We start from the raw sequence: 15,234 nt of genomic DNA on the forward strand, positions 1-15,234 counted from the left end.
GTGGCCCTCAGGTTAATATCAACTGGCGGCCCGGGGGGCGGGGGCCACAGGCCCTCAGGTTAATATCAACTGGCGGCCCAGGGGGCGGGGGCCACATGTGGCCCTCACCATCACTTAATGTGGCCCTCAGGTTAATATCAGAATACTGATATTTGAGCTAATTACTAGTATTACAATGTTATTGTCTTTTTTATGTCTAATGTGTTTGTATTCAGTTCAGAAAGTTAACATAACTATAACTAAATATAAGTTGAAATTTTTTTTTTTTTTCAGGATTCCAATTCAAAAATAGAAAAACAATTATTCAGGTTTTCAATTGAAACATAGCTAAATTAGCTGATCCACGTTTTGAGCTTGTAGATCTGCTATTTTTGCTACAACAGTAATATGCAATGTGGCCCTCTAAGGTGAGTGTGGAAATATAGTGGCCCTCTCCATTGTCAAAGTTGCCAATCCCTGCTATAGACAAATTCACAGAGGGGTGCCCTGGGCGTGGCCATTACTGAGGGGTAATCCATGGAGCAGGTGCTCCGTAGGCCAGGTGTAGCTTAATGGTACACCTCAGTAATGGCCGCACCCAGGCAAGCCTCTGTGAATTGGTCTATACACTATCTCCATAGTCCATGGAGATACTCCATGTGATCAACATGCATATGTCCGTTTTCCCATATTCCATCCCGATTGGCTAAGATTGCCTTCCAAAGTTTTCAGGATTAGTCAATTTTGAACAAAATGCCTCAAATCTTGTTGCTATCTGTGGAGAGACATATTTATTATTATTATTATTATTATTATTATTATTATTATTATTATTATACATGCAGCATTTCTACAGATTACATTATGGTATAGATTACATTATGGTCAAGCTCAGTGACCATAATGAGCTGAAGAAGTAAATATAGAAACTAGTAGATGGAATAAAAAATCACACCCGTGTGAACTGAGTGGTGTAAGGTTTTATATAGCATGATATATATGATGTCTTTAAAGATCGGCTCTGGTCAGGAGGGTCTGTCTCGGCAAAGAGCAGCCGTCTCGTCTATTGGGCTTCCCACCGTCTTTAAAGATCTTTGGCTAGGTAGACTCGTCTTCTGATGTGATGATTTGTGACCATGAAGTTGATTCAGCTGGAGTTTTTGTCCGATGTGAGGTATTATATAAGGTAAGGTATTATATAGCCTGATCAGCTCTGATCTGACGTAATGAAATCACACCCGGATGTGATTTCACAACTGGCTTTTTTTGTGCAGAGAAAATGAGCATGGTTGCTACGGTCATCCAGTTCACCCGGGTGTGATTTAATTACGTCAGAAATTATTTTGAACATAGCAACCATGCTCATTTTGTTCTGCACACAAAAGCCAGTTGTAGGAGTGGTTTACACCACTCAAAAATGTGCACAATCATATAGAGCGACGCAGTCCTGCCCCCTTTCATGACGACGCCAGGCCCAGTCCCTCCCCCTTTCATGACGACGCCAGGCCCAGTCCCGCCCCCTTTCATGACGCCAGGCCCAGTCCCGCCCCCTTTCATGACGACGCCAGGCCCAGTCCCGCCCCCTTTCATGACGACGCCAGGCCCATGAAATAATTCCCAATGCATTTTCCCCATAGACATTTCAAAACGTATTTATTTAAAGACCTTTTAAGCGTCGTACAAAGCCAACTCGAGTCGGGACAAATCATGACAAAAAAAACAACCAAAAACAAGGTCTAATTATTTGTTCAGCCCGAAAAATTGTGTTTGTTGTCATGATTTGTCACAACTCGAGTTGGCTTTGTACGAGGCTTAAAAGGTCTTTAAAAAAATACTTTTTGAAATGTCTATGAAATTATTAACTCCATATAGAAGAAGGCAGGTCACTACAGGGCCTATAAGGTAACTCCATATAGAAGAAGGCAGGTCACTACAGGGCCTATAAGGTAACTCCATATAGAAGGTAGGTCACTACAGAGCCTATAAGGTAACTCCATATAGAAGGCAGGTCACTACAGGGCCTATAAGGTAACTCCATATAGAAGGCAGGTCACTACAGGGCCTATAGGGTAACTCCATATAGAAGAAGGCAGGTCACTACAGGGCCTATAAGGTAACTCCATATAGAAGAAGGCAGGTCACTACAGGGCCTATAAGGTAACTCCATATAGAAGGCAGGTCACTACAGGGCCTATAAGGTAACTCCATATAGAAGGTAGGTCACTACAGGGCCTATAAGGTAACTCCATATAGAAGGCAGGTCACTACAGGGCCTATAAGGTAACTCCATATAGAAGGCAGGTCACTACAGGGCCTATAAGGTAACTCCATATAGAAGGCAGGTCACTACAGGGCCTATAAGGTAACTCCATATAGAAGGCAGGTCACTACAGGGCCTATAAGGTAACTCCATATAGAAGAAGGCAGGTCACTACAGGGCCTATAAGGTAACTCCATATAGAAGGCAGGTCACTACAGGGCCTATAAGGTAACTCTATATAGAAGGCAGGTCACTACAGGGCCTATAAGGTAACTCCATATAGAAGGCAGGTCACTACAGGGCCTATGAGGTAACTCCATATAGAAGGCAGGTCACTACAGGGCCTATAAGGTAACTCCATATAGAAGAAGGCAGGTCACTACAGGGCCTATAAGGTAACTCCATATAGAAGAAGGCAGGTCACTACAGGGCCTATAAGGTAACTCCATATAGAAGGTAGGTCACTACAGGGCCTATAAGGTAACTCCATATAGAAGGCAGGTCACTACAGGGCCTATAAGGTAACTCCATATAGAAGGTAGGTCACTACAGGGCCTATAAGGTAACTCCATATAGAAGGCAGGTCACTACAGGGCCTATAAGGTAACTCCATATAGAAGGTAGGTCACTACAGGGCCTATAAGGTAACTCCATATAGAAGGTAGGTCACTACAGGGCCTATAAGGTAACTCCATATAGAAGGTAGGTCACTACAGGGCCTATAAGGTAACTCCATATAGAAGGCAGGTCACTACAGGGCCTATAAGGTAACTCCATATAGAAGAAGGCAGGTCACTACAGGGCCTATAAGGTAACTCCATATAGAAGGCAGGTCACTACAGGGCCTATAAGGTAACTCCATATAGAAGGCAGGTCACTACAGGGCCTATAAGGTAACTCCATATAGAAGGCAGGTCAATACAGGGCCTATAAGGTAACTCCATATAGAAGGCAGGTCACTACAGGGCCTATAAGGTAACTCCATATAGAAGGTAGGTCACTACAGGGCCTATAAGGTAACTCCATATAGAAGGCAGGTCACTACAGGGCCTATAAGGTAACTCCATATAGAAGGCAGGTCACTACAGGGCCTATAAGGTAACTCCATATAGAAGGCAGGTCACTACAGGGCCTATAAGGTAACTCCATATAGAAGAAGGCAGGTCACTACAGGGCCTATAAGGTAACTCCATATAGAAGGTAGGTCACTACAGGGCCTATAAGGTAACTCCATATAGAAGGCAGGTCACTACAGGGCCTATAAGGTAACTCCATATAGAAGAAGGCAGGTCACTACAGGGCCTATAAGGTAACTCCATATAGAAGGCAGGTCACTACAGGGCCTATAAGGTAACTCCATATAGAAGAAGGCAGGTCACTACAGGGCCTATAAGGTAACTCCATATAGAAGGCAGGTCACTACAGGGCCTATAAGGTAACTCCATATAGAAGAAGGTAGGTCACTACAGGGCCTATAAGGTAACTCCATATAGAAGGCAGGTCACTACAGGGCCTATAAGGTAACTCCATATAGAAGGCAGGTCACTACAGGGCCTATAAGGTAACTCCATATAGAAGAAGGTAGGTCACTACAGGGCCTATAAGGTAACTCCATATAGAAGGCAGGTCACTACAGGGCCTATAAGGTAACTCCATATAGAAGGCAGGTCACTACAGGGCCTATAAGGTAACTCCATATAGAAGGCAGGTCACTACAGGGCCTATAAGGTAACTCCATATAGAAGGCAGGTCACTACAGGGCCTATAAGGTAACTCCATATAGAAGGCAGGTCACTACAGGGCCTATAGGGTAACTCCATATAGAAGAAGGCAGGTCACTACAGGGCCTATAAGGTAACTCCATATAGAAGGCAGGTCACTACAGGGCCTATAAGGTAACTCCATATAGAAGAAGGCAGGTCACTACAGGGCCTATAAGGTAACTCCATATAGAAGAAGGCAGGTCACTACAGGGCCTATAAGGTAACTCCATATAGAAGGCAGGTCACTACAGGGCCTATAAGGTAACTCCATATAGAAGGCAGGTCACTACAGGGCCTATAGGGTAACTCCATATAGAAGGCAGGTCACTACAGGGCCTATAAGGTAACTCCATATAGAAGGCAGGTCACTACAGGGCCTATAAGGTAACTCCATATAGAAGAAGGCAGGTCACTACAGGGCCTATAAGGTAACTCCATATAGAAGGTAGGTCACTACAGGGCCTATAAGGTAACTCCATATAGAAGGCAGGTCACTACAGGGCCTATAAGGTAACTCCATATAGAAGAAGGCAGGTCACTACAGGGCCTATAAGGTAACTCCATATAGAAGAAGGCAGGTCACTACAGGGCCTATAAGGTAACTCCATATAGAAGAAGGCAGGTCACTACAGGGCCTATAAGGTAACTCCATATAGAAGAAGGCAGGTCACTACAGGGCCTATAAGGTAACTCCATATAGAAGGCAGGTCACTACAGGGCCTATAAGGTAACTCCATATAGAAGGTAGGTCACTACAGGGCCTATAAGGTAACTCCATATAGAAGGCAGGTCACTACAGGGCCTATAAGGTAACTCCATATAGAAGAAGGCAGGTCACTACAGGGCCTATAAGGTAACTCCATATAGAAGAAGGCAGGTCACTACAGGGCCTATAAGGTAACTCCATATAGAAGAAGGCAGGTCACTACAGGGCCTATAAGGTAACTCCATATAGAAGAAGGCAGGTCACTACAGGGCCTATAAGGTAACTCCATATAGAAGGCAGGTCACTACAGGGCCTATAAGGTAACTCCATATAGAAGGTAGGTCACTACAGGGCCTATAAGGTAACTCCATATAGAAGGCAGGTCACTACAGGGCCTATAAGGTAACTCCATATAGAAGGTAGGTCACTACAGGGCCTATAAGGTAACTCCATATAGAAGGCAGGTCACTACAGGGCCTATAAGGTAACTCCATATAGAAGGTAGGTCACTACAGGGCCTATAAGGTAACTCCATATAGAAGGTAGGTCACTACAGGGCCTATAAGGTAACTCCATATAGAAGGCAGGTCACTACAGGGCCTATAGGGTAACTCCATATAGAAGGCAGGTCACTACAGGGCCTATAAGGTAACTCCATATAGAAGGCAGGTCACTACAGGGCCTATAAGGTAACTCCATATAGAAGGCAGGTCACTACAGGGCCTATAGGGTAACTCCATATAGAAGGCAGGTCACTACAGGGCCTATAAGGTAACTCCATATAGAAGGCAGGTCACTACAGGGCCTATAGGGTAACTCCATATAGAAGGCAGGTCACTACAGGGCCTATAAGGTAACTCCATATAGAAGGCAGGTCACTACAGGGCCTATAAGGTAACTCCATATAGAAGGCAGGTCACTACAGGGCCTATAAGGTAACTCCATATAGAAGGTAGGTCACTACAGGGCCTATAAGGTAACTCCATATAGAAGGCAGGTCACTACAGGGCCTATAGGGTAACTCCATATAGAAGGCAGGTCACTACAGGGCCTATAAGGTAACTCCATATAGAAGGTAGGTCACTACAGGGCCTATAAGGTAACTCCATATAGAAGAAGGTAGGTCACTACAGGGCCTATAAGGTAACTCCATATAGAAGGTAGGTCACTACAGGGCCTATAAGGTAACTCCATATAGAAGAAGGCAGGTCACTACAGGGCCTATAAGGTAACTCCATATAGAAGGCAGGTCACTACAGGGCCTATAAGGTAACTCCATATAGAAGGCAGGTCACTACAGGGCCTATAAGGTAACTCCATATAGAAGGCAGGTCACTACAGGGCCTATAAGGTAACTCTATATAGAAGGTAGGTCACTACAGGGCCTATAAGGTAACTCCATATAGAAGGCAGGTCACTACAGGGCCTATAAGGTAACTCCATATAGAAGAAGGCAGGTCACTACAGGGCCTATAAGGTAACTCCATATAGAAGGTAGGTCACTACAGGGCCTATAAGGTAACTCCATATAGAAGGCAGGTCACTACAGGGCCTATAAGGTAACTCCATATAGAAGAAGGCAGGTCACTACAGGGCCTATAAGGTAACTCCATATAGAAGAAGGCAGGTCACTACAGGGCCTATAAGGTAACTCCATATAGAAGAAGGCAGGTCACTACAGGGCCTATAAGGTAACTCCATATAGAAGAAGGCAGGTCACTACAGGGCCTATAAGGTAACTCCATATAGAAGGCAGGTCACTACAGGGCCTATAAGGTAACTCCATATAGAAGGCAGGTCACTACAGGGCCTATAAGGTAACTCCATATAGAAGGTAGGTCACTACAGGGCCTATAAGGTAACTCCATATAGAAGAAGGTAGGTCACTACAGGGCCTATAAGGTAACTCCATATAGAAGGTAGGTCACTACAGGGCCTATAAGGTAACTCCATATAGAAGGTAGGTCACTACAGGGCCTATAAGGTAACTCCATATAGAAGGTAGGTCACTACAGGGCCTATAAGGTAACTCCATATAGAAGGCAGGTCACTACAGGGCCTATAAGGTAACTCCATATAGAAGGCAGGTCACTACAGGGCCTATAAGGTAACTCCATATAGAAGGCAGGTCACTACAGGGCCTATAAGGTACCTCCATATAGAAGGCAGGTCACTACAGGGCCTATAAGGTAACTCCATATAGAAGGCAGGTCACTACAGGGCCTATAAGGTAACTCTATATAGAAGGCAGGTCACTACAGGGCCTATAAGGTAACTCCATATAGAAGAAGGTAGGTCACTACAGGGCCTATAAGGTAACTCCATATAGAAGGCAGGTCACTACAGGGCCTATAAGGTAACTCCATATAGAAGGCAGGTCACTACAGGGCCTATAAGGTAACTCCATATAGAAGGCAGGTCACTACAGGGCCTATAAGGTAACTCCATATAGAAGGCAGGTCACTACAGGGCCTATAAGGTAACTCCATATAGAAGGTAGGTCACTACAGGGCCTATAAGGTAACTCCATATAGAAGGCAGGTCACTACAGGGCCTATAAGGTAACTCCATATAGAAGGCAGGTCACTACAGGGCCTATAAGGTAACTCCATATAGAAGGCAGGTCACTACAGGGCCTATAAGGTAACTCCATATAGAAGAAGGTAGGTCACTACAGGGCCTATAAGGTAACTCCATATAGAAGGTAGGTCACTACAGGGCCTATAAGGTAACTCCATATAGAAGGCAGGTCACTACAGGGCCTATAAGGTAACTCCATATAGAAGAAGGCAGGTCACTACAGGGCCTATAAGGTAACTCCATATAGAAGGCAGGTCACTACAGGGCCTATAAGGTAACTCCATATAGAAGGCAGGTCACTACAGGGCCTATAAGGTAACTCCATATAGAAGAAGGCAGGTCACTACAGGGCCTATAAGGTAACTCCATATAGAAGGTAGGTCACTACAGGGCCTATAAGGTAACTCCATATAGAAGGCAGGTCACTACAGGGCCTATAGGGTAACTCCATATAGAAGAAGGTAGGTCACTACAGGGCCTATAAGGTAACTCCATATAGAAGGTAGGTCACTACAGGGCCTATAAGGTAACTCCATATAGAAGAAGGCAGGTCACTACAGGGCCTATAAGGTAACTCCATATAGAAGGCAGGTCACTACAGGGCCTATAAGGTAACTCCATATAGAAGGCAGGTCACTACAGGGCCTATAAGGTAACTCCATATAGAAGGCAGGTCACTACAGGGCCTATAAGGTAACTCCATATAGAAGGCAGGTCACTACAGGGCCTATAAGGTAACTCCATATAGAAGAAGGCAGGTCACTACAGGGCCTATAAGGTAACTCCATATAGAAGGCAGGTCACTACAGGGCCTATAAGGTAACTCCATATAGAAGGCAGGTCACTACAGGGCCTATAAGGTAACTCCATATAGAAGGCAGGTCACTACAGGGCCTATAAGGTAACTCTATATAGAAGGCAGGTCACTACAGGGCCTATAAGGTAACTCCATATAGAAGAAGGCAGGTCACTACAGGGCCTATAAGGTAACTCCATATAGAAGGCAGGTCACTACAGGGCCTATAAGGTAACTCCATATAGAAGGCAGGTCACTACAGGGCCTATAAGGTAACTCTATATAGAAGGCAGGTCACTACAGGGCCTATAAGGTAACTCCATATAGAAGAAGGCAGGTCACTACAGGGCCTATAAGGTAACTCCATATAGAAGGCAGGTCACTACAGGGCCTATAAGGTAACTCCATATAGAAGAAGGCAGGTCACTACAGGGCCTATAAGGTAACTCCATATAGAAGGCAGGTCACTACAGGGCCTCTAAGGTAACTCCATATAGAAGGTAGGTCACTACAGGGCCTATAAGGTAACTCCATATAGAAGGTAGGTCACTACAGGGCCTATAAGGTAACTCCATATAGAAGGCAGGTCACTACAGGGCCTATAAGGTAACTCCATATAGAAGGCAGGTCACTACAGGGCCTATAAGGTAACTCCATATAGAAGGCAGGTCACTACAGGGCCTATAAGGTAACTCCATATAGAAGGCAGGTCACTACAGGGCCTATAAGGTAACTCCATATAGAAGGCAGGTCACTACAGGGCCTATAAGGTAACTCCATATAGAAGAAGGCAGGTCACTACAGGGCCTATAAGGTAACTCCATATAGAAGAAGGCAGGTCACCTAAGGTGAGGTCAGTCAACCTAACAGACAGTGGTTAGCTCATGATGAGATTGAGCAATGCATGCCTGTTGTAGGATAGGAAACATGTTTTATAAATAAACTTGTCTCGTCTTATAGTGGCTAGTATCCATCATACTATTGTATTAAATGTTTTGCAGTATATAAATTAACGTATACTGTGTTACATTATATATAATAACTTGTCTTTAGTGGTATGTATCCATCATACTGTGTTACATTATGCATGCATGCACGCACGCACGCACGCACGCACGCACGCACGCACGCACGCACGCACGCACACACACACAGGCACACAGGCACACAGGCACACACACAGGCACACAGGCTGGTTGTGTTTTGTGTCTGTTGAAGAAATAATCTATTTGTAATTGATCATTTCACTTATATAATATCTCAAGGCACATTTTAAACTCATGGGGCACATCACACCATGAATATTAACCTACTAAATAACAACAGCTGATTACATTAAAGATATTCACAGCCAGTCTCTTCAGAGTCAGGACAGCCATCCTTGCCAGATCTTATCAGAGCACATGTTGTAGTTCTCAGGTGGTCCTTGACACCATTTACTGTCCAGTACACTACCTTTCCACTGGGCACGGTGACATGTCTACTGTCCAGTACACTACCTTTCCACTGGGCACGGTGACGTGTCTAGTGTCCAGTACACTACCTTTCCCCTGGACACGGTGACGTGTCTACTGTCCAGTACACTACCTTTCCACTGGGCACGGTGACGTGTCTAGTGTCCAGTACACTACCTTTCCCCTGGGCACGGTGACATGTCTACTGTCCAGTACACTACCTTTCCACTGGGCACGGTGACATGTCTAGTGTCCAGTACACTACCTTTCCACTGGGCACGGTGACGTGTCTAGTGTCCAGTACACTACCTTTCCACTGGGCACGGTGACGTGTCTAGTGTCCAGTACACTACCTTTCCACTGGGCACGGTGACGTGTCTAGTGTCCAGTACACTACCTTTCCCCTGGGCACGGTGACATGTCTAGTGTCCAGTACACTACCTTTCCACTGGGCACGGTGACATGTCTACTGTCCAGTACACTACCTTTCCACTGGACACGGTGACATGTCTAGTGTCCAGTACACTACCTTTCCACTGGGCACGGTGACATGTCTAGTGTCCAGTACACTACCTTTCCACTGGGCACGGTGACATGTCTAGTGTCCAGTACACTACCTTTCCACTGGACACGGTGACATGTCTAGTGTCCAGTACACTACCTTTCCACTGGACACGGTGACATGTCTAGTGTCCAGTACACTACCTTTCCACTGGACACGGTGACATGTCTAGTGTCCAGTACACTACCTTTCCACTGGGCACGGTGACGTGTCTAGTGTCCAGTACACTACCTTTCCACTGGGCACGGTGACATGTCTACTGTCCAGTACACTACCTTTCCACTGGACACGGTGACATGTCTAGTGTCCAGTACACTACCTTTCCCCTGGGCACGGTGACGTGTCTACTGTCCAGTACACTACCTTTCCACTGGGCACGGTGACGTGTCTAGTGTTGGTGGACGAGCAGGGAGAGGATATAAGAAGCAGCTGCACCATATCATAAGGACTCTGCTTCAGGATGAAGGGCTGTGTGGCTTTGCTTGTTTTACTGTCCTGTCTGTCTGGGGCTGCTGGGGCTCCGGGGGAGAGCGGAGCGGTCAGCAAGAGACAGAGCCATGCCGAACCAGGTTCCCTCTTACAACCTGACCTTTGGGGGGCGCTGATGGAGCTTCGAGACATGGTGGTGGTGCAACAAGAGAAGATGAGGAACATGGAGGAAGAAGCCAAGGAACAGAGGATGTTCACGACAGGTTAGCATGCTCACAATGGAGCTGGAAGGAAGACGCTTGTAAAGGTTTACAGGCTGGAATGTGTTTGAAATGTTTTATAGTTTAACATAATGTTGCTCTGTGATATTTTTCAGTAATGGCTGCCAAACTGAGTGTCAGTGAGAGCCACGTGAAAGACCTCCAGGTCCATGTTGCAGACCTCCAAACCAGACTCAGCACCAGTGAGGTCCATGTTGCAGACCTCCGAACCAGACTCGGTACCAGTGAGGTCCATGTTGCAGACCTCCGAACCAGACTCAGTACCAGTGAGGTCCATGTTGCAGACCTCCGAACCAGACTCAGTACCAGTGAGGTCCATGTTGCAGACCTCCGAACCAGACTCGGTACCAGTGAGGTCCATGTTGCAGAACTCCGAACCAGACTCAGTACCAGTGAGGTCCATGTTGCAGAACTCCAAACCAGACTCAGTACCAGTGAGGTCCATGTTGCAGAACTCCAAACCAGACTCAGTACCAGTGAGGTCCATGTTGCAGAACTCCAAACCAGACTCAGTACCAGTGAGGTCCATGTTGCAGAACTCCAAACCAGACTCAGTACCAGTGAGGTCCATGTTGCAGACCTCCAAACCAGACTCAGCACCAGTGAGGTCCATGTTGCAGAACTCCGAACCAGACTCAGCACCAGTGAGGTCCATGTTGCAGAACTCCGAACCAGACTCAGCACCAGTGAGGTCCATGTTGCAGAACTCCGAACCAGACTCAGCACCAGCGAGGTCCATGTGGAAGAGTTGAAGGAAGAAAGTGAAGGTAATTTGAACAGGGTGATGTTCAGTGAATAAGTTGAAAAAGGGACTTACTTTGATGTTAATTACTTTAATTGATCTCAGAGAATAGATACATTTTTGATCATGCAATGTACTGTACAGTCTAATAAATGCATAATGAAAAGCTTACCCCCTCAACAGAGAGTGCATCAGTATTTACTGTATGACTGACTTCATGCTGATGTACTGATTTCAGCTCATCTTGCTCAGCTGACCACCATAGAAACCAGGCTGGCCACCATAGAAACCAGGCTGGCCACCATAGAAACCAGGCTGACTGCTGCTGAAGGCCAAGTGCACCAACTGTGGAGTAAGCATGCTTTATACTAATTATAACCACACTTTATTGACTTGAGAGCTACTTTCTCCGTATTGGCCTAAAGTTCACGTGAAGAAAGTTCAGTTCATTTTGATCAAAGGTCCCGGGAGGAGATCGACTTTTTTTTCTTCTTTTTTTTAATACTTTTTATCCCACGATTTTGCAACCCATTTTTTATAAGTAATGTACAATAAATGATTATAAATAAACCCTGTGTCTGTATTTGACAGACAGTAATAGCGGTATTCCATGGAGTATTGTTGGTGACCCTTTCATTTTAATAGCCTATACTTTGTCTTGTTGCAGCTGATAAGCTGCTATACAGCAGGATTGGTGTATTGGCTTAATAGTATAATATATTGTGCTTTTATGATAAGCTATTTAAACAATTTGATAATGCTCCTGTGTTGACACTTTGACAGACAAACCGAAGGTGGCTTTCTCTGCTGGTTTGACTAATGATGATAATAATGATAATGCTCCTGTTGACAGACAAACCGAAGGTGGCTTTCTCTGCTGCTTTGACTAATGATGATAATAATGATAATGCTCCTGTGTTGACAGACAAACCGAAGGTGGCTTTCTCTGCTCCTTTGACTAATGATGATAATAATGATAATGCTCCTGTGTTGACAGACAAACCGAAGGTGGCCTTCTCTGCTGGTTTGACTAATGATGATAATAATGATAATGCTCCTGTTGACAGACAAACCGAAGGTGGCCTTCTCTGCTGGTTTGACTAATGCTGATAATAATGATAATGCTCCTGTTGACAGACAAACCGAAGGTGGCCTTCTCTGCTGCTTTGACTAATGATGATAATAATGATAATGCTCCTGTTGACAGACAAACGGAAGGTGGCCTTCTCTGCTGGTTTGACTAATGATGATAATAATGATAATGCTCCTGTTGACAGACAAACCGAAGGTGGCCTTCTCCGCTGCTTTGACTAATGATGATAATAATGATAATGCTCCTGTTGACAGACAAACCGAAGGTGGCCTTCTCCGCTGCTTTGACTAATGATGGACAAGTTGGACCGTTTGGTTCTGACACCCCTCTGGTCTACAAGAAGGTCATCAGTAACATCGGCAACGCCTACAATCCATCTACAGGTATGTCAAAAGTACTCAAAGTGTCAATACTGTAATATAGACAGCTGGAATTCAAAATGTACTTGAGTAAAATTACAAATGTACTTAAATTTAAAGTACTACAATTTCAGTTAAAAGCTCATTGTGCAGAATCTGTGCCATTTCAAGTTTTCAAATGTATAAAAATCTTTTGAAAATAGCAGATCTACAAGCTCACAATGTGTCGCATCGTGAGGTTGTAGATCAGCTATTTTCAAATGGCCGAAATGTATATATAGGGCTGAAGTGGTCTGACTCTGAAGTGTATGTTTTGTAATAATAATCTACAACGAAAATATAACTAAAGTTATCAAATAAATGTAGTGGAGAATTAAAGTACAATATTTGAGATGTAGTGGAGTAGAAGTAAAAGTGTTGGAAATTGTAAATACTCAAGTAAACTACAAATATCAATTTATTTTATTTTAAGTACAGTGCTTAAGTAAATACATATACTTTCCATCACTATGTGTTCCACAGTCCACACATAGAGTTATAAATAAACAAATAAAGAAAGTAGGTACTGCTGGAGCTGCATTGGGCCACAAACATGAACGCACTGAGCCAATACACAACAAACAACGGCGGGGGTTGTTCATGACTCTCTCGCACACGCACGGAAACACGATACGCACACACAATACTCCTTCATGTGTTTATCCCACCACGTTCACGTATACAGTATGGCCTAAAATGCATCCCAGAATGCACCCTGTTCCATTCCCGGAAGAAGGGGTGGAAATGGCCTCATGCGCTGGCTGGGACTCTATGGTTCCACATTGAAAGCAACAGTCAAGAAGGGAATGAGGAAAGTAACCACTTAACGCACGCAACTTGTAGATCTGCCTTTTTAATTAAGGGTATTATATTTGGGCGACTGTGGCTCAGGAGGTAGAGCAGGTCGGCGGTTCGAATCCCGGCTCCTCCTCCTGTCTACATGTCGAAGTGTCCTTGGGCAAGACACTGAACCCTACACTGCCTCCAATGAGACACTGAACCCTACATTGCCTCCAATGAGACACTGAACCCTACATTGCCTCCAATGAGACACTGAACCCTACACTGCCTCCAATGAGACACTGAACCCTACATTGCCTCCAATGAGACACTGAACCCTACATTGCCTCCAATGAGACACTGAACCCTACACTGCCTCCAATGAGACACTGAACCCTACATTGCCTCCAATGAGACACTGAACCCTACATTGCCTCCAATGAGACACTGAACCCTACATTGCCTCCAATGAGACACTGAACCCCACCCTGCCTCCAATGAGACACTGAACCCCACCCTGCATCCAATGAGTCGGTCGGTGCCTCGCATGCTAGCTCGCCGCTTCACCTCCCAATGTATGAATGAATGGACCATTGTAAAGTGCTTTGAGCAATTGGAAAAGCACTATAAAAATGCAATACATTATTATTTATAATTGTATTTCTTTCTCTCTATCTCTCAATTTCAGGGGTCTTCTCTGCACCGGTCAAAGGACTCTATCACTTCACATTTGCTGCACAAAACCAATGGTCATCAGAGGTTTTCTGTCTCCACATGATTAAGAATGAGCAGAGTCTCTTAGGTAACTGTGGATACAATAGTGCAAGTACTGAACAGGTAACTAATGAAATGATGGTAGAGCTGGAGGAGGGAGACAGGGTTTACATGCGTTTAAATGCAGGGGACAGGCTCTTTGATGACATACACAACCGCAGCCTGTTCAGTGGTGTTCTGGTCTATGCTATGTAACACTATAGCATTACTTTATATAGAGTATCCTGGTCTATTATTATGTAACACTGCAAGTAAAAGTATCAATACTGCAATAGGCTATAGAAATACTCTGTTACAAGTAAAAATATCAATACTGCAATAGGCTATAGAAATACTCTGTTAGAAGTAAAAGTTCGGATTTCCTCTAACACGGACAGAGAGATCATTTTGGGGTCCTTGACATGAAAATGTTCCATAATGCCTCCATAATGTTCATATCCGTCCTGTCAATAAACACATTGGAAAGCATTGTTGTCTGTTGTATGTTTTACTGATTCATATTAAGACTGTGATACGCTCTAGAACACTGGTTCCGGGGACCCCCAGGGGTCCTTGAGGGAGTTCCAGGGGGTCCCCAGCTAAATGATAGTTAGGAACCAAATGGACCCTTATGGGTCTGTAACTCTCAGAGTTAAAT

General features: G+C 44.7%; 1 protein-coding gene across 1 annotated transcript in view; it reads right to left on the reverse strand.

Annotated features, from left to right (window-relative positions):
• The window catches only part of LOC306928580 (arf-GAP with coiled-coil, ANK repeat and PH domain-containing protein 3-like), a gene marked incomplete at its 3' end in the record, with an annotated part of 187,883 nt that overhangs the window by 61,215 nt on the left and 111,434 nt on the right, over window positions 1-15,234 (reverse strand). The gene's annotated exons all lie outside the window — the stretch shown is intronic.

The sequence above is a fragment of the Electrona antarctica genome, assembly GCF_951216825.1.
Source record: "Electrona antarctica genome assembly, chromosome: 8".
Taxonomy (NCBI): domain Eukaryota; kingdom Metazoa; phylum Chordata; class Actinopteri; order Myctophiformes; family Myctophidae; genus Electrona; species Electrona antarctica.